We start from the raw sequence: 25518 nt of genomic DNA, 5'->3' as shown, positions 1-25518 counted from the left end.
GGGGTTTAGGAGCCGAGCGGGAAGGCGGAGGCCGTGCTGTGGGCTCCTGGGGCTGGGGTCGGCTCGGAATCAGGTAAATGGCACCGAAAGCTGAAGGGGGATGGGGATTGCCAGAGTTTGAGGCTCAAGCTACCCGCCCTTGGCGTGGGAGCTACTGAAACCGTCTCCCCGCCATGTTTGCCTAGAGGAGCCCAGACCCCCACACCGGTGTCCAGGGGAGGCCAGGACACACACACCCACCACACACCTCTGTTCAGGGGGGCCCAAGCCTTTCCCATCCGTGTCCGGGGTTACTCTCATTAGGTCATTTCATATCTGTTTGCTTTGAGGCTCAGCCTAGAGGGGTGTTCTGCCCACTTGTGTTGGGGGAACTTAAGGTCTCCCCAAATTTGTGTTCAGGAGAGTTCAGCCTAGGGACTAAGGCTCTCCACTTGCACGTCCAGACCCAATACCAGCTCTTTGCCTACCCCTTTCTTGCAGTCCCTCCCAGCAGAAATTCCCCCTGGGTCCCCATTCCGCGCTTCCCCTCTCTGCCCTTTTCTTTCCTTCTCCCTTCCAGCCTCCTTGCCCCACCGGCTTCAGATCAGCACCCCCTCCCCAGCACATTGTTGACTCTCAGTTAAGAAGCTATCAGCCTTCACAGTCTGGCCACCCTCCCTTCTATACCTAGGCAGCTCCCTGGAGGCCCCCTGGGGTCCTGTCTTCTCCGCCCACCACCTGATTGGCACCATTTAATTTCCCCCTCAGCCTGTCCACCCACATCTGGCTGCCAGCTGCTTGCCCTCACCCTGCATGCCCCCCAGGGAATTGCTCACAGCTCTCTGCCTCCTTCTGTGCCCCCACATCCAGACTGCCCCACCAAAGCAGAAACTTCCCCCCTCCCCGGCCCCCCATCCAAATCTGCTAATCAGAAAAAGTCCTAGCCTAGTGCCTGGAAGAGAGATCTGAAATTAGAGAAGGGGTGGGGTGTGAAACTTTCCAACACAGAGATGCTGGGGGTAGGGGAAATGGGTGGAGGGAGACAGGAGCTTTAGTTGAACCTAAAGGCTTGAGATCAAAGCCGTCTGCCTTCAAAATAGGGGCTGTGGGGGAGGGTTGCCCCCGCCGGGGGCGGGTAAGCCTGAGCCCCCGCCTTCCTCGGAAACCCCCCGAGACACTGCGGTGACAGCTGTGCCCCAGCCCGCACCCGGCGGGTTTCCTTTTCCGGTGCTTGCTCTCCCGACAGGCTGGCCTGCAGTCTGGAGACACTGTGCCTGGCCCTTTTGAAGGGGCTCCCTGGAGGGTCTTCCTGGACAAGAGGGAGGGGACCAGCTGGAGAACAATGGTCTTCTGTGGCTCCCGGACGCCAGGCGCTTCCTGTTAAACCCTTCCCTGGGGACCCGGCTGCAGGGGGGAGCGAGGCGAGGGGATTGACAAAGTCAGCAAATGCACTGCATTTTCTCGTGTTCCTCGTCTTGTTTGTGAAAGTATCAGGAAGTGGTGAGGCGAATGCAGACCTTGCTCTCCTCGGCAGAGTCACTCTGGGCGTTTCTTTTTCCCTCTAGGGCTGGAGGGTTGTGCCCCCAGGGGATGGGGCGTGGTTAGAAATCCCAGGATCTCTGGGGCTGGACTTGGTCCAGTAGGGGACCTAGGCATCTCAGGTGATCCCGAAGTGCAGCTGTATTTGCCAACCATGGTTCTAACTGCCTTGCAAGGTGAGCTGGAGGTTGCGGCCCCTGAGCCATTCTTGAGCTGGGCTGGGCCTCGGTTTCCCTCAGTTTAGGATTTCTCCCAAGCGTTGGACCAGAGCACCAGGTGGTCCTGGGGGGCCAGAGTGGCAGTGAGCTGAGCCGAGGGTCTTGGAAACACGCTGCTCTTCCTTGGAGCCCTGGGAAGATACGCTGGGGAATTAGCCACTGTGTTAATTGAGGCTTCATGCAAAGTCCACTGTGTTTACAGAGCTAACCTGAGATGCATCCTCAGAAGATTCTGTGAGCCTCTGAAGGGCCCCCAGAGACTCTGCATCCAACCCTTGCGGCTTCCGGTTAGAGACCAGATAACATGCCCTATTCTACGAAGAGACAGTGTATGTTGATACTTAACTGCCAGCCAGGTGCTTTGCTGGGTATACATATTCACTTAGTTAAACTGTGCCATCTGAATATTCATTGGAAGGACTGATGCTGAAGCTTCAATACTTTGGCCACCTGATGTGAAGAGCCGACTCACTGGAAAAGACTCTGATGCTGGGAAAGATTGGTGGGAGGAGAAAGGTCCGACAGAGGATGAGATGGTTGGATGGCATCACTGACTCAATGGACAAGAGTTTGGACAAACTCCAGGAGATAGTGAAGGACAGGGAAGTCTGATGTGCTGGAGTCCTTGGGTCACAAGAGTTGGACGCGACTGAGCAACTGAACAACCACAAAACCCTGCCCCAAACTTGGGTCAGAATTAAAGTCAGCACTTTCACTAACCTTATTTTATGGATGAGGGAGTTGAGGCACAGAGCAAACTTATGTCTAGTAATACAAAGCCCACTGTTCTTCTTTCTCTCCTGGATTTGGGGGTGGAGGACGGAGTAGATGGTTAGGTGGACTTTTCTTATATATACCCAGCAACTTATCTCTGGTTCACAGATAAGGAAAGAGAGCTCAGGGTGGTGAGATCCGCTGTCCAGGTCTCTCACCCAGCACCAGGTAGTGTTTTCTCTCCTGGCCTCCTGTGCTTGCTGCCCACTGGCTTCACCCACCAGCTTACTTCTTTGGCTTTTTTACACCTACTTGCTGGGTAATTCTGTACCATCTTTTCTCCTGCTTCTTCTGGTGATAACATCTCTGGGGGCCAATTTGTGCATGCTCAGCCCAGGGGTTTGATGAGGATGAAGTTGTATTTGGGTGTTTTGTGTTTTTTTTGGCTGCACTTTGCAGCTTAGAGAATCTTAATTCCCTTACCTGGGTTCAGGCATGGAACCCGTGCCCCCTGCAGTGGAAGCTCGGAGCCCTAATCACTGGGCTGCCAGGGAATTCCCTCGGTTTGAGTTCGGGTGTTTGTTGTTTCATGTTTTTGATGATCATTACTAACTGAGCAAATCCAAACCACTGCTAGACTAGAAAGGCTGCTTTGGGCTGGGGGTGGGGGCCCTTGCTGGTGTCTGGGACAGGAAATGGCTCACCGCTTCACCGTTTAGACCCGAGGGTGAGGGTGGACAGGGAGGGCCATCAGAGGCTGCCAGCCCCGTTAGGTGCGTGTTAGAGGCCACAGGAGACCAGCCCTTGGCCCCAGCATCTCCGCCCCAGGCTGGCCCCCCCCTCCCCGGCCCCCACCAGCCAGCTTCTACCTGAGCTCCCTTCCCCTCTCTTACCCCCTCCCCTTCCCCTCCTACCCTCCCCCCCTCCCCTGCTGTGGCCCGCCCTTCCGGAATGAACCTTGTCCTGGCTTCAAGCCACCGGGAAGGCCAAAACAAGCCTGCAATTACTCACTGCCGGGATCTTGCCTGCTGCCGCTCCTCTCAGAAGCTCAACGTGGGGCAGGGGGTGGAGCTCTTCCCCCCCGGGCTGTGTGCAGCGTCCACCTTCAGATAATCCCCTGCTGCCTTCTGGCTCCCCTTTATGAAGTGTTAGTCACTCTGTGGTGTCTTGCTCTTTACTACAATCCCATGGACTGTAGCCCACCAGGCTCTTCTGTCCATGAAATTTGCCAGGCAAGAATACGAGAGTGGGTTGCCATTTTCTCCTCCAGGGGATCTTCCTGACCCAGAAGATCAAACCTGGATCTGTATTGCAGGCAGATTTGTTTACCTTCTGAGCCACCAAGGAAGCCCCATGGACATCACCTTATAAACAGATACTTGGACTTTCGAAGTACTCTCCTGTTGTTTGGGACTAGGTGTTACCTTCTGAGAAGGGAGGGGATGAAACCAGTTCTTTTTCTTTTTCTTTTTTTTTTGGTTTGCAGAATCCTAGTTCCCTGACCAAGAAAGGAATCTATGCCTCCTGCAGTGGAAGCATGGAGCCCTAACCACTGGACTGCCAGGAAAGTCCTTCTGAGGGAGAAACTGAGGTTGTGAGAAGGGGCTCGCCGAAAAATCTCCAAAGCCTTTCTTTTAGCCAGGGGGGTACTTCCCCTCCCTTGCTCTGCTGTGCATCTCGGGCTGCTGCTTGGGAGATGGGGCCACGGAGGAGGGAGTGTGCAAGAGGGGGCCCCTGGGGACTTTGCAGTCAGCAGGCACTAATGCGTCTGTCTTCAGCGTGAGTGTTCTTCTGTCTCCCCTGGCCACCCTCCCTTGTCCCCAGGTTTGTCCTTATTCTCACGACTCTCCGGACATCTGTGGGTGGGGCATACGTGTTGCCCAATCTTCCAGTGGTTATACTGTGACTAAAGCCAGCCCTGTCCCTGGAGGCTGGGAGGCTGGAGCCAGGGTGCACCTGCAGGGCCACATGTTCCAAGCTTGACCTGGGTTTCTGGTCAGACTGGGTGGACTGGTGGGCAGGCTGGGTCTTTTCAACACCTTGAGTTGAGGTTGAGTCTAGGCCCAGCAGGTTACACACACACGGGTCTGGGAAATTTTCTGCCCACCCTCTGAATGACCCAGGTTCCCTCTGATTGTCCTGAATTACCCTAGTATCCCTTCTCTTGGTGAATTTTCCTCCTTGCAGCTACTAATACGTTCTAGAAAGCTGGGGAAAGATCCTCAGTGAGAACCACCCTCCTGCCAGCCACCTATCAGATGGGCCAGGTTCTCAGGCATGCTCCCTGCTCCGTGCTCAAGGCCAGCACGGTTCTTCCCCCAAACCTTCTCTCCTGTTGGAGCAGAGCCCATCCTGCCCCGTTGCCATGGCATCTGTAGTACCCAGAAGCCAGGTGGTCTTTTGTTCCCTGATGTCCCTTCTAGGCTCAGACACTTCTGAGCTCAGCGAGAGTCACTTGGTGCCCCTGTGTTCCCCACATTCACTGAGGCTGTGTGCCCCAGCAGCTCCTCTGTCTCTCCTCCCATGACTCTGAAACAGGCAGTGATAGCACTTACACAAATTTCAGATTTGAACTCGGATCTATGAGAGACTTGGAGACTAAGGTTTTTTTAAAAATAGTCATTTGCTTTAAAAAAAAAATTTATTTATTTGGCTGCATCGGGTCTTAGTTGCAGCATGAGAGATCTTCATTGCAGCATGTGGGATCTCTTGCTGCAGTGCACAGGCATCTCTAGCGTGGCCTGTGGTCTTCTCTTTAGTTGTGCACAGGCTTAGTTGCCCTGATGTATGTGGGATCTTAGTGTGTTGTAGCCACACGTTCTGGGAAACAAACTCACTCAGAAGCACAATGCAGATAGTGGAGTGCAGTTTATTACACCGGCGGGCCCAAGGCAGAGTCTTCTCTTAGCCAAGGACCCCGACCAGTTTTTGTGAAAACCTTATATACCTTAAGCTTACTTGCCCAAACCCACCACCCCAAGTTCCCTGAAACTAGTCTGAACAAAGGAAAAAGAAAGATACAATCAAAGTCAACCTGTGATTCATATGCCTTAAACCTAGGTAGGTAACAGTGGACAATTATCAATAGGCTTGTAGTCATTCCCCAATAAGCATAATAGAATGTATGATTCTATTCGGTCACACAGATAATTAGGGTATTCTTTTAGGCAATGGAGAGCCATGGAGCTCTTCCTTCTGGGGGCCTGGTTTTCCAGTTGGTATGTCGTTTCCATAGCTACTGGGCATATAGCTCAAAGTCCACAGTCTGGCCCAAGATGGAGTCTTGCTTTCAAGATAGAACCTGTTCTGTTTCCTCCTTCAAGTGCCCTGACCAGGGATTGAACCTGAGTCCCCTGCATTGGAAGGTGAATTCTTAACCACTGAACCACCAGGGAAATCCCAGATCTGCAGGTCTTAAGAATGACAATCATCACAACAGCTGTTGCTTCCTAGTTTAGGCACTTCACCTCTGGAGCCGTCATCACAAAGATTGATTGCCTTATCCTCATTTCACATTGTGGAAACTGAGGCATAGTGAGTTTGGATAGCTTGCCTGCTAATGTAGTCTTTACTATATAGCAAAAAAGTGCCAGTTTCTTGACTCTCGACTTTTGAGGCTGGATCGTTCCCTGTTGGGAACGATGGGGGCGCTGCCTCGTGCATCTTAGAATGCTGAGTTGCAGTCCTGGCCTCCATCCACTAGTGTTACTTGAAAACTGGGTTCACTTCTTGGTTGGGCATCAAGCCAGACACCACCAAGGAATTTCCCTGGTGGTCTGGTGGTTAAAAATACACCTTCCAATGCAGGAGACTCAGGTTCCATCTCTGAGGGGGGAATAAGGTCCCACATGCCGCAGGACAACTAAGTCCGAATCACAACCAATTAACACCCCACCCCCACCGCCCACGCCCCACGCCCCACCCCCGCTCTGGAGCCCAAGCACTACAACTAGACAGAAGTAACTAGAGAAGTGTATGTAGGAACGAAAGACCTCACATGTGCAACAAGGATCCTAAGACCTGAGGCAACCAAATAAATAAATATTTAAAAAAATGAAAGACACAACCAAGTCAAAGATCAGGGGGAGGAACGACTTAATACTTGGCAGCAAGTAAGAACACCAGACTACACATGGACATCACCAGATGGTCAACACCAAAATCAGATTGATTATATTCCTTGGAGCCAAAGATGGAGAAGCTCTATACAGTCAGCAAAAACAAGGCTGGGAGCGGACTGTGGCTCAGATCATGAACTCCTTATTGCCAAATTCAAACTTAAATTGAAGAAAGTAGGGAAAACCACTAGACCATTCAGGTATGGCCTAAATCAAGTCCCTTATGATTATACAGTGGAAGTGAGAAATAGATTTAAGGGACTAGATCTGATAGAGTGCCTGATGAACTATGGACAGAGGTTCATGACATTGTACAGGAGACAGGGATCAAGACCCTCCCCATGGAAAAGAAATGCAAAAAAGCAAAATGGCTGTCTGAGGGGGCCTTACAAATAGCTGGGAAAAGAAGAGAAACAAAAAGAAAAGGAGAAAAGGAAAGATACTCCCATTTGAATGCAGAGTTCCAAAGAATAGCAAGGAGATATAAGAAAGCCTTCCTCAGGGATCAATGCAAAGAAATAGAGGAAAACAACAGAATGGGAAAGACTAGAGATCTCTTCAAGAAAATTAGAGATACCAAGGGAACATTTCATGCAAAGATGGGCTCGATTAAGGACAGAAATGGTATGGACCTAACAGAAGCAGAAGACATTGAGAAGAGGTGGCAAGAATACACAGAAGAACTGTACAAAAAAGATCTTTATGACCCAGATAATCACGATGGTGTGATCACTCACCTAGAGCTGGACATCCTGGAATGTGAAGTCAAGTGGGCATTAGAAAGCATCACTACAAACAAAGCTAGTGGAGGTGATGGAATTCCAGTTGAGCTATTTCAAATCCTGAAAGATGATGCTGTGAAAGTGCTGCACTCAATATGCCAGCAAATTTGGAAAACTCAGCAGTGGCCACAGGACTGGAAAAGGTCAGTTTTCATCCCAATCCCAAAGAAAGGCAATGCCAAAGAATGCTCAAACTACCGCACAATTGCACTCATCTGACACGCTAGTAAAGTAATGCTCAAAATTCTCCAAGCCAGGTTTCAGCAATATGTGAACCATGAACTTCCAGATGTTCAAGCTGGTTTTAGAAAAGGCAGAGGAACCAGAGATCACATTGCCAACATCCACTGGATCATCGAAAAAGCAAGAGAGTTCCAGAAAAACATCTATTTCTGCTTTATTGACTATGCCAAAGCCTTTGACTGTGTGGATCACAATAAACTGTGGAAAATTCTGAAAGAGATGGGAATACCAGACCACCTGACCTGCCTCTTGAGAAACCTGTATGCAGGTCAGGAAGCAACAGTTAGAACTGGACATGGAACAACAGACTGGTTCCAAATAGGAAAAGGAGTATGTCAAGGCTGTATATTGTCACCCTGCTTATTTAACTTATATGCAGAGTACATCATGAGAAACGCTGGGCTGGAAGAAGCACAAGCTGGAATCAAGATAGCCAGGAGAAATATTAATAACCTCAGATATGCAGATGACACCACCTTTATGGCAGAAAGTGAAGAGGAATTCAAGAGCCTCTTGATGAAAGTGAGAGAGGAGAGTGAAAAAGTTGGCTTAAAGCTCAACATTCAGAAAGCTAAGATCATGGCATCTGGTCCCATCACTTCATGGGAAATGGTTGGGGAAACAGTGGAAACAGTGTCAGACTTTATTTTTTTGGCCTCCAAAATCACTGCAGATGGTGACTGCAGCCATGAAATTAAAAGATGCTTACTCCTTGGAAGGAAAGTTATGACCAACCTAGATAGCATATTAAAAAGCAGAGACATGACTTTGCCAACAAAGGTCCGTCTAGTCAAGGCTGTGGTTTTTCCAGTAGTCATGTATGGATGTGAGAGTTGGACTGTGAAGAAAGCTGAGCGCCGAAGAATTGATGCATTTGAACTGTGGTGTTGGAGAAGACTCTTGAGAGTCCCTTGGACAGCAAGGAGATCCAACCAGTCCATCCTAAAGGAGATCAGTCCTGGGTGTTCATTGGAAAGACTGATGTTGAAGCTGAAACTCCAATACTTTGGCCACCTCATGCGAAGAGTTGACTCATTGGAAAAGACCCTGATGCTGGGAAGGATTGGAGGCAGGAGGGGAAGGGGGTGACGGAGGATGAGATGGCTGGATGGCATCACCTACTAGATGGACATGAGTTTGGGTAAATTCTGGGAATTGGTGATGGACAGGGAGGACTGGCGTGCTGTGATTCATGGGGTGGCAAAGAGTCGGACACGACTGAGCGACTGAACTGAACTGAACTGAACTGAACTGAAGAACACCAGGGAGCTTTCCCAAAGCAGTATCTCCCAGACCAGCAAAATTGGGGAAATTTTAAGCTAAGGATACATGCATATTCAGGAGGTGGCTTGAGCAGAGGAGAACACAGCATAGAATTGGGCCAAAGCTTCCCAGGTGGCTCAGCTTTAAAGAACCTGCCTGCCAATGCAGGAGACTTGAATTCGATCCTTGAGTGGGGAAGATCCCTGGAGAAGGAAATGGCAACCCACTCCAGTATTCTTGCCTGAAAACCCCATGGACAGAGGAGCCTGGTGAACTATATACAATCCGTGGGGTGACAAAGAGTCGGACAGGACTGAGGGGCTAAACAACAATAGAGTGCAAGCTTTTTTTGGTTAAAGTCTGGAGGGTCAACAAAATCATTCTATCCTCCACCTTGGGGGAGGGAGCTTAGTTCCTGCAGAACTCAAAGACCTGTATCAGATTGCTCAGGAGGAAGTAAGACTTTGTTTTATGGCTGAACAATTGTTTCCTGACTGCTTTTCCAGGGTTCTTACATTCCCTCACCTCCCTTGAGATCATTGATTTCTGAGACTGGTTCAAGGCAAGCCTTATGGCCAGGCTAAAATCCCCAAATGGCTTAAGCTAAAAATGACTTCATGTTTGTTAAGGAAGTCTGGTTCTCTTTCTTCAGGCCCCCCCCCCCAATCCTATCTGCCTATGCTGGGTACCGGAGCACCACCTCCTACAGTCATGACAACAAATAATGTCCCCAGATGTGGCTTCGTGTTGGTGTGGGGTGGAGGGCAGGCTCACCACCCACTTTTGACTGCCCTGCCTCTTTAGATAGGTGCCTGCCTGCAAAGTATCACTGTGTGTGTGTGTGTGTGTGTGTGTGTGTGTGTGTCTTTAGCCCCAAACAGGTATGGAGTTCTGAGGATGGAGGTGATTGGCAGATTCTGGCATCCTGGGGAGAGATTCAGTGGGACTATCATTCTAGGCCATGGGGTGCTGGTTCCGCAGGCTGGTGGGTGGAGACAGGCCAGCTTTTCTTCCTTCCTGGTTCCCAGAGGTGGGCGATGGCCCAGAGACAGCCCAGGAGCCAGAAGGCGTGGGGAGCCCTGACCTGGCCTCCGGATTTACTGGGTGTGGCCCGAATGTGTGTTCTGAGACCCAAGGGCCCTCATGGGTGTGGAGAAGAAACCAGAAGCTAAAGTAGGCCTCCCCACCCACCCGCCTGCCGCCCTGACATCCCACCCAGCCCTGGCTCCCAGCCAGCAACTGCCAGAGTGGTGACTCAGAGCAGCAGAGCTCAGGAGAGAAACAGAGTGCAGGGTGGGGTGTCCCCCTCATCCTCAGCCTTCCCTGCACCCCCATTAAGAACAGGACCCTTGAGGCTGCATTTCACACTCCCCTGCACAACACCACCATCTTCCCTCCCTGCTCCCCACCAGTGGGAGTTTTTTCTTTTCCTTGGCACTAGGCTATGGCAGGAAAACAGAAATGTGTGAGGGGCATGGAATACCTCTAAGGGTTGGAATATATTTAGGCCAGGATGAGAGACTGTGTGTGGTGGGGCCCAGTCTCAGGCACTGGCCTGGTGGCAGTGAGGAGTGATCCAATGTAGGGAGGCTCCCTTTTTCCCTCTTGTAGAGCTCCCTGGTTTTTCCCAGGGGCAGAAGCAGGGAGGACCGGGTCCTAGAAGTGGAGGCATGCCCTGCACAGCGCCGTGCTGGATCATCTACAGATGAAAACCCAGAGGCCCAGACAGATTAAGTGGTTTTCCTGAGGCTGCTCAGGAAAGAAGAGAAGGCACCACCAGGGTTTGCCTGCTGACCTGGCTGGCTGCAAAGCAGGGGTGTGCTCTTGCCTTATTCATGCACACGTGTGTTCTCTACAGCCTAGTCTTTTTCCCAGTCAGACGTTGAGATGTGCAGGAAAGCAAGAGGTGAACTGGACCTGAGTCCCCAAACCACAACCCAGCCCAGAGTGGGGAGTGGCGGGGGTAGGGGGTGGAGGGGGGATGGGGAGAACATCCGGTCCTCTTCTCTGCACAGCCCTCAGGCTCAGAATGGTTTTGACACTTTTCTGTTTTTCTTTCTTTTTTATTTTTGATTGTAGGGCATAGCCTGGGGCATTGTTCCCTCGTAGTTCCCCAACCAGGAATCAAATCATTGAGCTCCCTGCAATGGAAGCTCAGAGCCTTAACCACTGGACCACCAAGGAAATCCAGTTTTGATATTTTTTAAGCGGTTGGCAACAAAAGATTATTCCTTGAAACATAAAGATTATTCCTTGAATTCATAAATCATATGAATTATGATTTCAGCCCTTGTAAATTACATTTATACAGTCATGCCCATTCATGTCTGGCTGCCTTTTTGTTGTTGTTGTTGTTGTTCAGTCGCTCAATTGTGTCCCCATGGACTGTGACCCCATGGACTGCAGCATGCCAGGCTTCCCTGTCCTTCACTACCTCCTGGACTTTGTTGAGACTCATATGCACTGAGTCAATGGTGCCATTTTTTTTAATTGAGTTAAAATACACATGACAAAAATTTACCATCTTAGCTATTTTTTAAGCATTCAGATCAGTGGTGTTAAATACATTTATATTGCTCTGCAACCATTACTATCATCTATCCCCACAACTCTTTTTTTTCCCCCCATTTTTTCCGTGCTTTTTGGCTGTTCTGTGCAGTATGCAGGACCTTAGTTCCCTGACCAGGGTTTGAAATACCCCCTCCAGTGGCAGCCTGGAGTCCTAACCATTGGACCACCAGGGAAGTCTCACCCCCACAACTCTTGTAAATCTGGAACTCTATACCTATTAACTCTCCTGTTCACCTCCCCTCAGCCCCTGGAAACCATCATTCTACTTTCTGTCTCTATGATTTTGACTAATCTAAGTACTTGATATAAGTGCTTATAAGAATTATACAGTACTCCTCTTTTTGTGATCGGCTTATTTCACTTAACAGAATGTCCTCAAGGTTCATCCAAGTTGTAACATGTGTCAGAATTTCTTTTTATGTATCTATTATTACTATTTAAAAAAAATTTTTTGCCACACTATGCAGCATGCAGGATCTTATTAATAGTTCCCTGACCAGGGATGGAACCCACTCCCTCTGCAGTAGAAGCGTAGAGTCTTAACCACTGGACTGCCAGGTGAGTCCCTAGACAATAGCTTTTTTTAATTAATTTTTAAATTTTTGGCTGTGAGGGTTCTTCCTTGCTTTGCACAGGCTTTCTTTAGTTGCAGTGAGTGGGGGCGATTCTTCATTACGGTGCTTGGGGTCTCATTGCTGTGGCTTCTCTTGTTGTGGAGTGCAGGCTGTGGGGCACACAGGCTCAGTGGTTGCGGTGCACAGGCTTAGCTGCTGGAATCTAACATGTGGACTCTTCCCGGACTGTGGATGGAATTCATGTTTGCTGCATTGGCAGGTTCTTATCCAGTGCACCATTAGGGAACTCCTTCCTTCCTTTTAAAGGCTGAATGATATTCCACTGTATGGATGTAACACATTTTGGTAATTCCAAGCACTTGGATTGCTTCCATTTGTTAGCTATTATGAATAATACTGCTGTGAACATGGGTGCACAAATATTTCTTCGAGACCCTGCTTTCAGTTCTTTTGGCTGGAATTGCTGGGTTGTGTAGTAATTCCATTTTTGTTTTTGAGAAATCTCCGTACAGTTTTCCACAGTGGCTATACTCTTTTATGTTCCTGTCAACAATGCACAGGAGCTCCAGTTTCTCCATGTCCTCATCAACACTTGTTGATTTTTGTTTTGTTTCGTGATAGCAGTCATCCTCATATCTGTGGCTGCTTTTGTTCTGTTGAAACAGGAGGGAAGCGGGCAGGGCACAACCTTTAAAAGTGTGACATGGACCTTCTGCTGGTCCAGTCTTTAAGAATCTGCCTGCCAGTGCAGGGGACACAGGTTTGATCCCTGGTCTGGGAAGATCCCATGTGTCTTGGGACAACTAAGTCCACGTGCCACAACTCCCAAGCCTGTGTGCCCTGGAGCCCATACTCCGCAATGTGTGTGTGGAGGGGCACTGCGGTGAGAAGCCCATGAATGAGGAGCCCATGCACTGCAACTAGAGAAAACCTGCGTGCAGCAGCCAGAGCATAAATTAATTAATTAAATAAAATTATAAAATAAATAAAAGAATGATGTAGTCATTGAGGATACAATATAAACTTTTTAGAAATGATTAGATGTAAGCTGGTGGAAGATGAGATTTCCAGTGGACCTTGAGCCTCATTATGTGCTCACTGTAATACATTTGTTGTTGTTCAGTCATTCAGTCGTGTCTGACGCTTTGTGACCCGATGGACTGCAGCACACCAGGCTTCCCTGTCCTTCACCATCTCCCATGAGTTTGCTTAAACTCATGTCCATTGAGTTGGTGATGCCATCCAACCATCGTCTCCTTCTCTTCCTGCCTTCAATGTTTCCCAGCATCAGGGTCATTTCTGATGAGTCAGCTCTTCACATCAGGTGGCCAAAGGATTGGAGCTTCAGCTTCAGCATCAGCCCTTCCAATGGATATTCAGGATTGATTTCCTTTAGGATGGACTGGTTTGATCCCCTTATGACAGTGGGGGTGGACTTCCTTGGTGGTTTAATGGCTAAAATTCTGTGCTTCCAGTGCAAGGGGCCTGGTTTCATCCCTCGTCAGGGAACTAGATCCCACCTGCCGAAACAAAAAATTCCACATGCCTCAATGAAGATTGAAGATCCCGTGTGGTGCAACTAAGACCTAGTGCAGCCAAATAAATAAAAATAATATTTAAAAAAGACAATCAAGGACTTTCCTCATGATTCAGTGGTTAAGATTTCACCTTCTGGTGCAGAGGTTGTGGGTCCGATCCCTGGTTGGAAGCTAAGACCCCACATGCTTCACAGCAAAAAAAACCAAAACAAAATAGAAGCAATATTATAACAAAGTCAATAAATACTTTAAAAATGATCCATATATTAAAAAAAATGGGTTCTAGTCCCAATCTGAGGTGTGTGTTTTCACTACACAGGCAGAGTGAAATTGGTATGACCACCACATCCAGAAGAATTGATGCTTTTGAACTGTGGTGTTGGAGAAGACTTTTGAGTAGTCCCTTGGGCTGCAAGAAGATCAAACCAGTCCATCCTAAAGGAAATCAGTCCTGAATATTCATTGGAAGGACTGATACTGAAGATGAAGCTCCAATACTCTGACCACCTGATGCAAAGAGCCGACTCATTGGAAAAGACCTTGATGCTGGGAAAGATTGAGGGTAGGAGGAGAAGGGGGCAGCAGAAGATGAGATAGCTGGATGGCTTCACTGACTCAATAGACATGAGTTTGAGCAAACTCATGGGAGATGGTAAAGAATAGGGAAGCCTGGCGTGCTGCAGTTCATGGGGTTACAAAGAGACACGACTGAGCAACTGAAAAACAACCCAAACTTATTCCTAACTGATCTCTGGATTATACAGATGATTGTCCTTCCATTGAGGAGGTGGGGACAGGTAATATTTGCTGCTGAAATACACTGATAAGCTCTGAAAAAGATAAACACCTTTAAGAAAATACACTGGGGTTGTGAGAGAATGAGAGTGCTGGGGGAGAGCAGAGTGATGGCTAATTGAGAAAGATAGTCAGGGACATGTTTGAATGTTCTTCCCAATGGAGGTGTGGAAGGGAGATCTGTGTTTGTTGCTGGAAAGCCCCTCACTTGGCCTCTGCCACTGTGTTCCTCCTGGGCAGCTGGGGACCCTGGGAGTACTTAGGAGTTTTCTATCTTCTGACTGTGGCCATGATGAAGTGACCTGGTGTCCCAGGTATCAAGGCAGTGTCTCAGAGCAGTTTTTTTTTTTTTTAAACTCATTTGGCTGCAGTGGGTCTTAGTTGTGGCACATGGGATCTAGTACCCTGACAAGGGATTGAACTGGGCCTGCTGTATTGGGAGTGTGGGATCTTAGCCACTGGACCACCAGAGAATTCCCAATGATAATAATTTTAAAAAACCCTAGACACTCACAACTGTGGTCTGAATGTTTGTGTCTCCACCCCCTCACTCGAATTCCTATATTGAAATTCTTTTTTTTTTTGTAATTAGTGTATTTATCTATTTTTTAAGTTTACAATATTGTATTTGTTTTGCCATACATTGACATGAATCCACCATGGGTGTACATGTTTTCCCCTTCCAGAACCCCCCTCCCACCTCCCTCCCCATCCCATCCCTCCGGGTCATCCCGGTGCACCAGCCCCAAGCCCCCTGTATCATGCATCAAACCCTATATTGAAATTCTAACCACCACGGTGATAGTATTAGGAAGCACAGCCTTTGGAAGGGAATGAGGTCATGAGGGTGGGTCTCTCATGAATGGGATTAGTGCCCTTATAAAGACTCCCTGATATACACTATTATAAGGGGCAAATGTGGGGCAAGAAATAGTTTTGGAGTCATCCACAGCCTTGGTTGCTAAATGCAGCCTATTGCCTGTTCCTGTACAGCCAGTGAGTTAAGAATGGCCTTTTCATTTTCAAATGGCTGGAAAAAACAATTCACAACTTGAAAATGATCTGCAATTCAAATTTCAGTGGCCAAGGAGCTGGGGGGGTGGGGATAGAACAGACATTGCTGAAGGGTATAAACTTGGACTGAGTAGTAAATAAATCCTAGAATTCCACAGATGCACAGAAGAGTAAATATAGATTAAAATGTTGTATTATAATCATCAGACTTGCTAAGAGACTAGCAACTTAACTATTTCCACCACTAAAAAGAAATGATGATTATATAACATCATATAGAGGTGCTAATGGGCTTCCCTGGTGGCTCAGAAGTTAAAGAATCTGTCTGCAATGCAGGAAACCCAGGTTTGATCCCTGGATTGGGAAGATCCCCTGAAAAAGGGAATGGCTAGCCACTCCATTATTCTTGCCTGGAGAATTCCATGGACAGAGGAGCCTGGTGGGCTACAGTCCCTGGGATCACAAAGAGTTGGACATGACTGAGCGACCAACACTTTCACAGAGGTGCTAATTATGGATACAATGGCAACCATATTACAATATATGTCAGTTATACTGTACAAATGTATCAAATGTTGGACACCTTAAATTTATACAATGTTACATGTCAAATATATTTCAATTAAAAAGTCAGTGTCCCTGGGACTTCCCTGGTGGTACATTTGCTAAGACTCTGTGCTCCCAAGGCGGGGGGGGGCCTGAGTTCAATCCCTGGTCGGGGAACTAGATCCCACATGCCCCAACTAAGAGTTTATATGCTGCACCTAAGAGTTCGGATGCAGCCACTAAAAATACCACATACCACAACTAAAAAGATCCTTCATGCTGCAATGAAGATGGAAGATCCCAGGTGCTGTAACTAAGACCTGGCACAGTCAAATAAATAAAGAAGCAAATAAATAATTATCTAAAAAGTCAGAGTCCATAAATAAAGTTGTTTTTAAAATTTAATTTATTTTATGTTTTGGCTTTGGTAGGCCTTCATTGCTGTGCATGGGCTTTCTCTGGTTGCAGCGAGCGGGGGCTACTCTTCGTTGCTGTGTGCTGGTTTCTCATTGTGGTGGCTTCTCTCATTGTAGAGCACAGGCTCTAGGTACCTGGGCTTCGTAGTCGTGGAGCTTGGACTTAGTTGTTCAGTGGCATGCAGCAGGGATCGAACTGGCAGATTCTTAACCACGGCCACCACAGAAGTCCCATAAATAAAGTTTTATTGACACACAATTGGGCTCATTCGTTTACCTATTATCCCAGGCTGCTTTTATGCTGCAAAGCAGAGTTGAGTCATTGCCACAGAGACAGCCTGGCCCTTGAAGCAGAAAATATTTCCAGTCTGGCCCTTTCCAGATGTTTGCAGACCTCTGCTCTAAAGGAGCCTGAGACTTGAATGTCAGCTGATGCTGACTTGGGGCTTTTGGGAGTGTTTCTTGGTTAGGACAGCAAAGAGGGTGGACGGAGTCGGAGTTGGAGGGGCGCCGGGACACTCAGAGGGTTCTGATGATTAACGCTGGGGAGGGGATGATGGGGATACCCCCGGGGAGGGGACATTCGAGCCTTCAAGGTGGTATGGGATTGACCGCTGAGATAGGCAGGCTGATGGAGGCACGACAGGATCACAGACAGGAAGCCTAGATCTGCCTTGAGTAATCCCCACCCCTGCCCCACCCACCAGAGCTGACAGATGAGATAGAAACATCCCATGAACCACCACCACCCTCTCATCTAACCAGTCATGGGACCCTACCTCCTGTCTCTCTGTTTCTCCCTTTCCTCTGCTTTTCCCTGCCCCTCCCTGGTGCCATCATCTGTCACTGTCTGGGTCTGGAGATGTGCCCCAACTTCATGCTTCAGTGTCCCTGACCCTTCATCTCTTTTCTCAGTGTAGCCAGCAAATTTAACTTTCCTATCTTTCTTTTTTTTTCTTCCCTTTAAAAAAAATTGAGACAAAATATATGAACATAAAGTTAACCATTTTAAAGTGTACAGTGCCATGGCATTTAGGACAAACACAAGGTTGGGCAACCATCACCACCTATCCATCTGCAGAAAGTTTCCATCACCCCAAGAAACCCTGTACCTATGAGCTGTCACTCCCATCCCCCTTCCTTTAGTCCTTGGCAACCAGTCATCTGTTTTCTGTCTCTATGGATTTCCCTCTTCTGGACATTTCATATCAATGGAATCATACACTAGGTAGTCTTTTGTTAGCTTAGTGGGGTTTTTGTTTGTTTATTTTGTTTTTGGCCATGCTGCGTGTCTTGTGGGATCTCAGTTCTATGATCAAGGATCGAACCCAGGCCCTCAGCAATGAAAGTGTGCAGAGTCCTAACAATTGGAACACCAGAGAATTCCTGTTAGCTTGTTTTTGCAACTCATTCACTTTGTAGCAGGTATCTAAAGTTCGATCCTTTTCTGAATGAACACTCCATTGTACCACAATTTTTTTTTTTTTCAAAGCAGCTTCCATTTATTTACAGTTTTGAAACACTTTTTTCATGACTTAGCTTCTTAATACAAAGAGCAAAATGTCAATGAAAGATAAACTTCATGAGATACTAAAATTATATAATTTGATCAGGAGAAAAATTAGATACTGGTTAAGTGAATTGACATATGTTTTCCTTTTCGCCTTTGAAAGATTTTACTCAAAACCTGAAATAAAGTGGTTTATTTCAGATCACACAATCACGTTTCTTCTCATCCATGGATCTCAGAACTTTTTCATCCTGGTTTTGAGGAGGAGCAACCAGTCTTGAGTTGATGGGACCAGCATGATCCAGAAGGACCCCGTGACAGCACAGCCACGCTTTTAGGACCAAATTCCCACAGCAGAGAAGCAGGGAGTACCTAGAGGGTGCCTATGCTGCTGCTGCTGCTGCTGCTAAGTCGCTTCAGTTGTGTCTGACTCTGTGCAACCCCATAGACGGCAGCCCACCAGGCTCCCCCTTCCCTGGGATTCTCCAGGCAAGAACACTGGAGTGGGTTGCCATTTCCTTCTCCAGTGCATGAAAGTGAAAAGTGAAAGTGAAGTCGCTCAGTCGTGTCCGACTCTTTGCGACCCCATGGACTGCAGCCTACCAGGCTCCTCCATCCATGGGATTTTCCAGGCAAGAGTACTGGAGTGGGGTGCCATTGCCTTCTCCATACCACAATTTTTTTAATCCATTCATTTGTGGATGGACGTGGGTTATTTCCACCTTAACCTATGACATAAATATACCTAACTTAAATTTTGCCTTTTTAAACTTTTATAAGTTGTGGTAAGATATATATAAGATTTATCATTTTTTAACCATTTTTAAGTGAAAGTTCATGGCTTTACATACGTTTACATTGTCACCCAACCATCACCATCATCCATCTCCAGAACTTTTTCATCATTCCAAACTGAAACTCTGTCCCTGGGAACTCCCTGGTGGTTAGGACTCTGAGCTTTCACTACAGGAGGCATGGGTTTGATCCCTGGTCCAGGAACCAAGATCCCACAAGCCATGCAGCATAGCCAAAACAAAATGAAACAACTCTGTCCTCATTAAGCAATGACTGCTCATTCCCCTCACCCCAGTCCCTGGTAATCACTGTCCTTTCTGTCTCTAGGTCAGTGAGCTTTCCCAAATTGAAGTCTGAAGATGCCAGCTCTCCTGAACCCTCAGTAGGTCCCTACTGTTCTCAGGATAGAGACCAAATAGTCCCAAGGGGGATGCACATGGCATCTTGATCTCAATTTCCTCCTTCTCCAAGCTTCTTTAGCACCTTTCCAGTGGCTCAGTGGTAAAGAACACCTGCCAAGCAGGAGACTCAGGTTCAATCCCTGTGTCCAGAAGATCCCTTGGAGAAGGAAATGGCAACCCACTCCAGTATTCTTGCCTGGGAAATCCCATGGACAGAGGAGCCTGGTGGGCTACAGCCTATGGAGTTGCAAAACAACAGAGCTTCTTTCCCTGTATAAAAAGTTCCCACTCCTACCTCTCCTTCTATGGGACCCTTGTGTACATGTTCCTTTCCCCCTTCTGAAGAAGGTCCACCTCTCTGCAGTGCTCCCAGCTGTTCCCTCATAGGACACATCCCAGTTGTAATTCATTACTTCCCTGCCTTTTCTTTTTGGTTTGTTAATGTAGGTTTGTTGATGTGCCCTCTGCCTCCTCCATCTAACTGGGAGTCCATGAGGATGTGACAGCACCTGTCTTACTTACCGCTGTGCATTCCCAGCTCCTGACCTTTGCCTGGCACCCTGCCCTATGTATAGTGGAATGTGTGTGTTAGTCACTCAGTCGTGTCCGACTCTTTGCGACCCCATAGACTGTAGCCTGCCAGGCTCCTCTGTCCTTGGGATTCTCCAAGCAAGAATAATGTAGTGGGTGGCATGTCCTCCTCTAGGGGATCTTCCCCACCCAGGTACTGAACCCGGATCTCCCACACTGGGGGCAGATTCTTTACCATGTGAGGCACCTGGAAAGCCTGTCTATGTATAGTAAAAGGACCAGCACAAAGTCCCGGCAAGGGACGGAGAGATGGCCTCAGGCAGGTGGTGGACATCTTAAGCTCCGAATGGTGTGGGGAGCTTGGGCTGCAGGTGAGGTGGGCTGCATGAGCAGAGAGTCCAGGGGTTGGGAGTGGGGGCAGCTGGTTGGGGGCTACAGTTGCCCTGATGGAGGAGCAAGGATCTCTGCAAGTTGAGCGGTGGTCATGAAGAGCTGGACCCGGGGGCAGAAGTGAGGACCAGAAGCATGATTGGGAGGAGGTGGGGCTGAGGGGGCAGGTAGATGACGCTGTTGACAGGTGGCCATTTCTGAATGCCCTGTTCAGAGCCTGGGGAGGCCAGGCTGGGCCCGGCAGCCAGAGCCTCGCAGTGTCCAGGTACCCCCTCACCCCCACACTGAGAGGTAAGCTCCTGGGGCAGGCTTGACTTGTTTCAACTGGGAGCATCTGCATAAATTACAATGGCCAGCACCCAGTTCTGGCCCAGGAGAGAGACCTTTATAAAGTCGGACTTGGCTTCCTCCCAACTGGCTGGCCTCCTTATCCCTGATTCTAAATGCTGGGTTGTCACAATGTGTCTGCACACAAGCAGGAGCCTGCATATCTAGGGGTGGTGGTTGGGGAGAGGGGGATGTTTGCTGCACTAGGGGCTTTCTGGGGGTGGGAGCTCTTGGCAAGCTGGTGGCCATTCCCCACCCTTCCATCCACCCCATGGTTCTTTTTATATCTTGCATTTACAGAAAGCCTAAACATCTGAGCCTGGGTTTCGTGGCAGTGGGCCGTTAGAGGTTGCAAGGGGAGGGAGGAGAAGGCAGAGAGGTGGGGTTATCAGAGCCCAGCCTCTCCAGGCCTGTGGCTGGGCCAGGGGCGGCCGCTGGCTTCCTTCCATCAGCCCCACAGTCTCAGATGGTGTGGAGCTCTATTTAAAGGCTGCTTTCTCTGCCTCCGCTGTGGGGTTCCCACCAGGATGCATGAGTCAGAGGGAGGGCTGGTGTGGCCCCCAAGGCTTGGCTGGGTCCACCCTAAGAAGCTGGGAGCAAACTCTTCAAGAAGTAATTCTGTAGCAGCCCTGGCTGCTTGGTCCCTACTGTTCTGATATCTCCTTGCTCAGGTCTCCCTCCCCACCCCTGCCCCAGCTTTGTGCCACGTGAGAAGCCCAATGAATGACCCCCTGATTCAGGGGTACCCACAGGTAGCTGAAGGTCAGTGATGCTCCCTGGGCTTGTTGAGTGGCCTCTATAGCCACATAGGGCTTCCCAGGTGGTGCTAGTGGTAAAGAACTCACCTGCCAGTGCAGGAGATATAAGAGACTAAGAGTTCAATCCCTAGGTTGGGAAGATCCCCTGGAGGAGGGCACGGCAACCCACTCCAGTATTCTTGCCAGGAGAATCCCATGGACAGAGGAGCCTGGCGGGCTCCAGTCCATGGGGTCACAAAGAGTCAGACATGACTGAGTGACTTAGCATACATGTAGCTGCATAATTCCTGCAGGATTCCCGAGACATCCACATCCTCCTGAGGATGCGCGGTAATCTTTTCTTGCTTTTACAGCATCACCATGTGCCCGCCATGGTTGGGACCATATGCACATGTTGTGCCAGGCAGCTCCCGGGGGCCTGAACACACTGTTCTCCTTACCACGCTCCTATTTTATTGATTAGAAGGCTGAGTCCATCCAGGGTGGGGAATGTATCTTTGTTTGGGTTGTTATAACAGAATACCATAGACTGAAGGCTTATAAACACCAGACATTTATTCCTCACATTGTGGAGGCTGGATTGTCCAAGATCAAGGTGCCAGCAGGTCTGGTACCCAGTGAGGGCTGTGTGGCTCACTGAGTCATGGTGTCTTTTCACTGAGTCCTCACAAGCCAGTGCTCTGGTGTTCCTTTTGTAAAAGATATTTTAAAAATTATTTATTTAGACCCATCTTGAGGCTTGTGGGATCTAAGTTCCTGGACCAGGGATTGAACTTGGGCCCTTGGCAGTGAGATCTCAGAGTCTTAACCACCAGGATTCCTTTTATAAGGGCACGAATACCATTCATATGGGCTTCCCTTGTGACTCAGCGGTAAAGAATCTGCCTGCCAACACCTGAGATGTGAGTTCGATCCCTGGGTGGAGGAAATCCCCTGGAGGAAGAAACAGCAACCCACTCCAGTATTCTTGCCTGGAGAATCCCACGGACAGAGGAGCCTAGAGGGCTACAGTCCATGGGGTCACAAAGAGTTGGACACGACTGATCAACTAAACAACAACAACAACAACAATAACATTAATGAGGACTCCACCCTCATGACCGGATCACCCCGAAAGCCTCACCTCCTAATACCATCACACTGAAGGTTAGGGCTTCAGCATGTGAATTTTGTGGGGGCACAAAAGTCCAGACCATAGCAGGATGTATATGTGTATGTGGCAGAGCAGGGATTGTCCACCCTGATTGTGTAGGTGTCACCCACTCACCCCAGTGCTGAGGCCCACAGATGAGTGGGGCCTTGCATCCGGACACTAGTGGGCAGTGATGGGGGTGACCCCCAGGAACAACAGAGCTGGAGAAAGATGCCAGGAGTGTGAGGTAGACCAGTGCTCTCTAGGACAGTTGTCATGAGACACACATGGCTATCAAGTGCTTAAAAGGTGCTGATCTGAACAGAGATGTGATCTGAGTGTAAAACATCCACTGGGTTTCAAAAACTCAGTATAAAAAATGATCGTGAAAGATTACTATGAGAATCATACCTATTGCATGTTGAAATGATTATATTTTGGCTATGTTGCACTATTAAATAAATACATCTTTCAAAATAATCTCCCTTTGGGACTTCCCTGGTGTTCCAGTGGCTAAGACTCTGTGCTCAAAATGCAGGGGGCCTGGGTTTGATCCCGGGTTAGGGAACTAGATCTCACCTGCTGCAACTAAAGATCCCACATGCCGCAACGAAGATCAAAGATCCTGAATGCTGCAACTAAGACCTAACACAGCCAAACAAATAAATAAATATGAAAAAAATTTCCTTTCCTCAAAAAGCTAAACATAGAGTTTTCATAAGACCCAGAAATTTCACCCCTGGATATATGCCCCGAAGAATTGAAAACAGGTGTAAAAACAAAAGCTTGTATGTGCAAGTATAGCGTAGCACCACTGACAATCATCAGAAGGTAGAAACAAGCTACATGTCCATTAACGGATGAATGGACGGACAAAAGGTGGTCCATCCACACAATAGACTAGTATTCAGCCATTAAAAGGAATGGAGTTGTGACACATGCTACAACATGGATGAACCTTGAAAACATGCTGAGTGAAAGAAGACAGACTAGGTCACCTATTGTGTGATCCCGTTTATATGAAATGTCCAGAAGAGACAAATCCGCAGAAACAGAAAGTAGATTAGTGGTGACCAGGGGCTGAGAGAGGGAGAAATGGAAAATGACTGTTAATGGGGATGGGGTTTATCTTGGAGTTATGATAAAATATTTTGAAATTATCTTGAGGTGGTAGTTGCCCAGGCTTCCCAGGTGGTATTAGTGGTAAAGAACCTGCCTGCCTGCGATGCAGGAGCTGCAGGAGACCTGGGTTTGATCCCTAGGTTGGAAAGATCCCTGGAGGAGGGCATGGCAACCCATTCCAGTATTCTTGCCTGGGAAGTCCCATGGACAGAGGAGCTTGGAGGGCTGCAGTCCATGGGGTCACAAAGAGTCGGACACGACTGAAGCGACTAAGCACACAGGCACAGTAGTTGCACAACATTGTGAAGGTACTAAATGAATTGTACACCACAAATGATTAATTTTATGTGAATTTCACCACAGTTAAAAAAAATACAACAAAACTAAAAAATACTTTACCTGTTCCTTTTTTTACTTTTTTTAATGTGGTGACTAGAAAACTCAAATGTGACTCACTTCAAGTTGCCGTTGGTCTTGGCTGGTCTAGATCACTGTGCCTCCAGAGGAGTCAAATAACATCTATATCCTCTGCATCGCAGGTGAAAACCCCTAGACCACTGCTGACCCAGAGCAGGGCAGGAAGGAGCTGCGGCCCTGGGGGCTGAGGAGGAGGGGAGGGGCACTATGGCTGTCCCTCACTGTCCACCAGGGGAGTTGTGATGCATTTTTCAGATAGTGAGGTAATATGACCTTGCTGGCTGGCCAGAGGATTGGAGACAACACTTCAGTGCAGTACTTGGAACCACCTTGAACTTTTGACCACCTGACGTTCCAAAGACCTGCAGACTGTTCCTGTTGATTGGTGGTTTGCACCCCAGCAGTCCTGGTGGGTAAGGAGGTGTCATCTAGGAGTGGTTTAGGATGTGCGTGTGTGTGCTCAGTTGCTTCAGTCCTATCTGACTCTTTGCAACTCCATGGCCTGTAGGTCTCCAGGTTCCTCTGTCCATGGGATTTTTCAGGCAAGGATACCGGAGTGGGTTGCCATTTCCTTCTCCAGGAGATCTTCCTGACCCAGTGATTGAACCAACATTTCCTGTGTCTCTGGCATTGCAGGTGGATTCTTTACCACCGAGCTACGGGGGAAGTCCAAGTTTAAGATGAGATAAGAGAAGAACCAGAAAAGGGGGCACAGCACGGAGGAGATGGTGGGGGGGGGCGTCGGAGGAGATGGTGGGGGCAGGTCGGGGAGGGAGTAGCTCAGTTCCAGCCAGGAGCGTCATGTCCTTACCCTGCAGAAGGCAACAAGGCTGACTGTAGGGAACCCAACTGCATTGGATTTAAGGTCTACCCTTTTCCCCTTCCATGTGAGCTCTGACAAAATATCAAAACTTTCTGACTCTTAGTTTTTGATCTGAAGATGCCTCCCGCATCTCCTCTTATCTAGCCCCTCCTCTCACAATGCTCCCCAGAGCCTCTGCTGGCATCCCTCTCCAATGTGCTCTTCTTCAGAAAAGTGGAGGCAGAAACTTGGAGGCTCACAGCACCTCCAGCTTCAACCAGCCTCTGCAGCTTGAATGGTGGGCCTCCCTGAACCAGCTGCTCTGTTCTGAGGAGCTGTTAGAAAGTTCTTTCCATAGAGCATCCAGGGATTTACTTGCCTGATGTCCTGCTGTCCTGCTTCTGACCTTGGAGCAGGTGGTAGGGGTGGTCTCACGCCCTCTCTTCTGTCTCCACCCTCATGATCCCTGTGGCTGTTGTTCAGCTGCCAAGTCTCGTCTGACTCTTTGTGAACTCACAGACTTGCAGCATGCCAGGCTTCCCTGTCCTTCACTATCTCCGAGTTTGCTCAAACTCATGTTCATGGTCTTCCCTGGTGGCTCAGTCGGTAAAGAGTCTGCCTGCAATGCGGGGGACCTGGGTTCAATCCCTGGGTTGGGAAGATCTCCTGGAGAAGGAAATGGCAACCCACTCTAGTATTCTTGCCTGGAACATTCCATGGTCAGAGGAGCCTGGTGAGCTATAGTCCATGGGGTCACAAAGAGTTGGATATGACTAACTAACACACACACACATGTTCATTGAGGCAGTGATGCTATCGAACCATCTCATCCTCTGTTGCCCCCTTCTCTTGCCCTCGACCTTTCCCAGTATCAGAGTCTTTTCCAAAGAGTCAGTTCTTCACATCAGGTGGCCAAAGTATTGGAGCTTCTGCTTCAGCATCAGCCCTTCCAAAGAATATTCGGGGTTGATTTCCTTTAGGATTGACTGGTTTGATCTCCTTGCTGTCCAAGGGACTCTCAA

The 25518-nt window shown here is 48.5% G+C and overlaps 2 long non-coding RNA genes across 2 annotated transcripts; one reads left to right on the top strand and one right to left on the bottom strand.

Moving 5' to 3' along the window:
* Nucleotides 1–23662, top strand: LOC145508597 (uncharacterized). The gene is made up of 3 exons (XR_014055461.1): nt 1–73; nt 13860–18799; nt 21789–23662. It is a non-coding gene; the product is annotated as an uncharacterized LOC145508597 (long non-coding RNA).
* On the bottom strand, nt 6678–13754 carry LOC145508598 (uncharacterized). Its single transcript, XR_014055462.1, has 2 exons — nt 13406–13754; nt 6678–7882 (listed from the first exon to the last, which is right to left on the bottom strand). It is a non-coding gene; the product is annotated as an uncharacterized LOC145508598 (long non-coding RNA).
* Nucleotides 23663–25518: the final 1856 nt, after the last annotated feature.

Source organism: Giraffa tippelskirchi, chromosome 6, assembly GCF_054371585.1.
Source record: "Giraffa tippelskirchi isolate mGirTip1 chromosome 6, T2T-mGirTip1v1.2.pri, whole genome shotgun sequence".
In the NCBI taxonomy this organism is placed as follows: Eukaryota; Metazoa; Chordata; class Mammalia; order Artiodactyla; family Giraffidae; genus Giraffa; species Giraffa tippelskirchi.
This window is presented reverse-complemented; position numbering and strand designations above follow the sequence as displayed.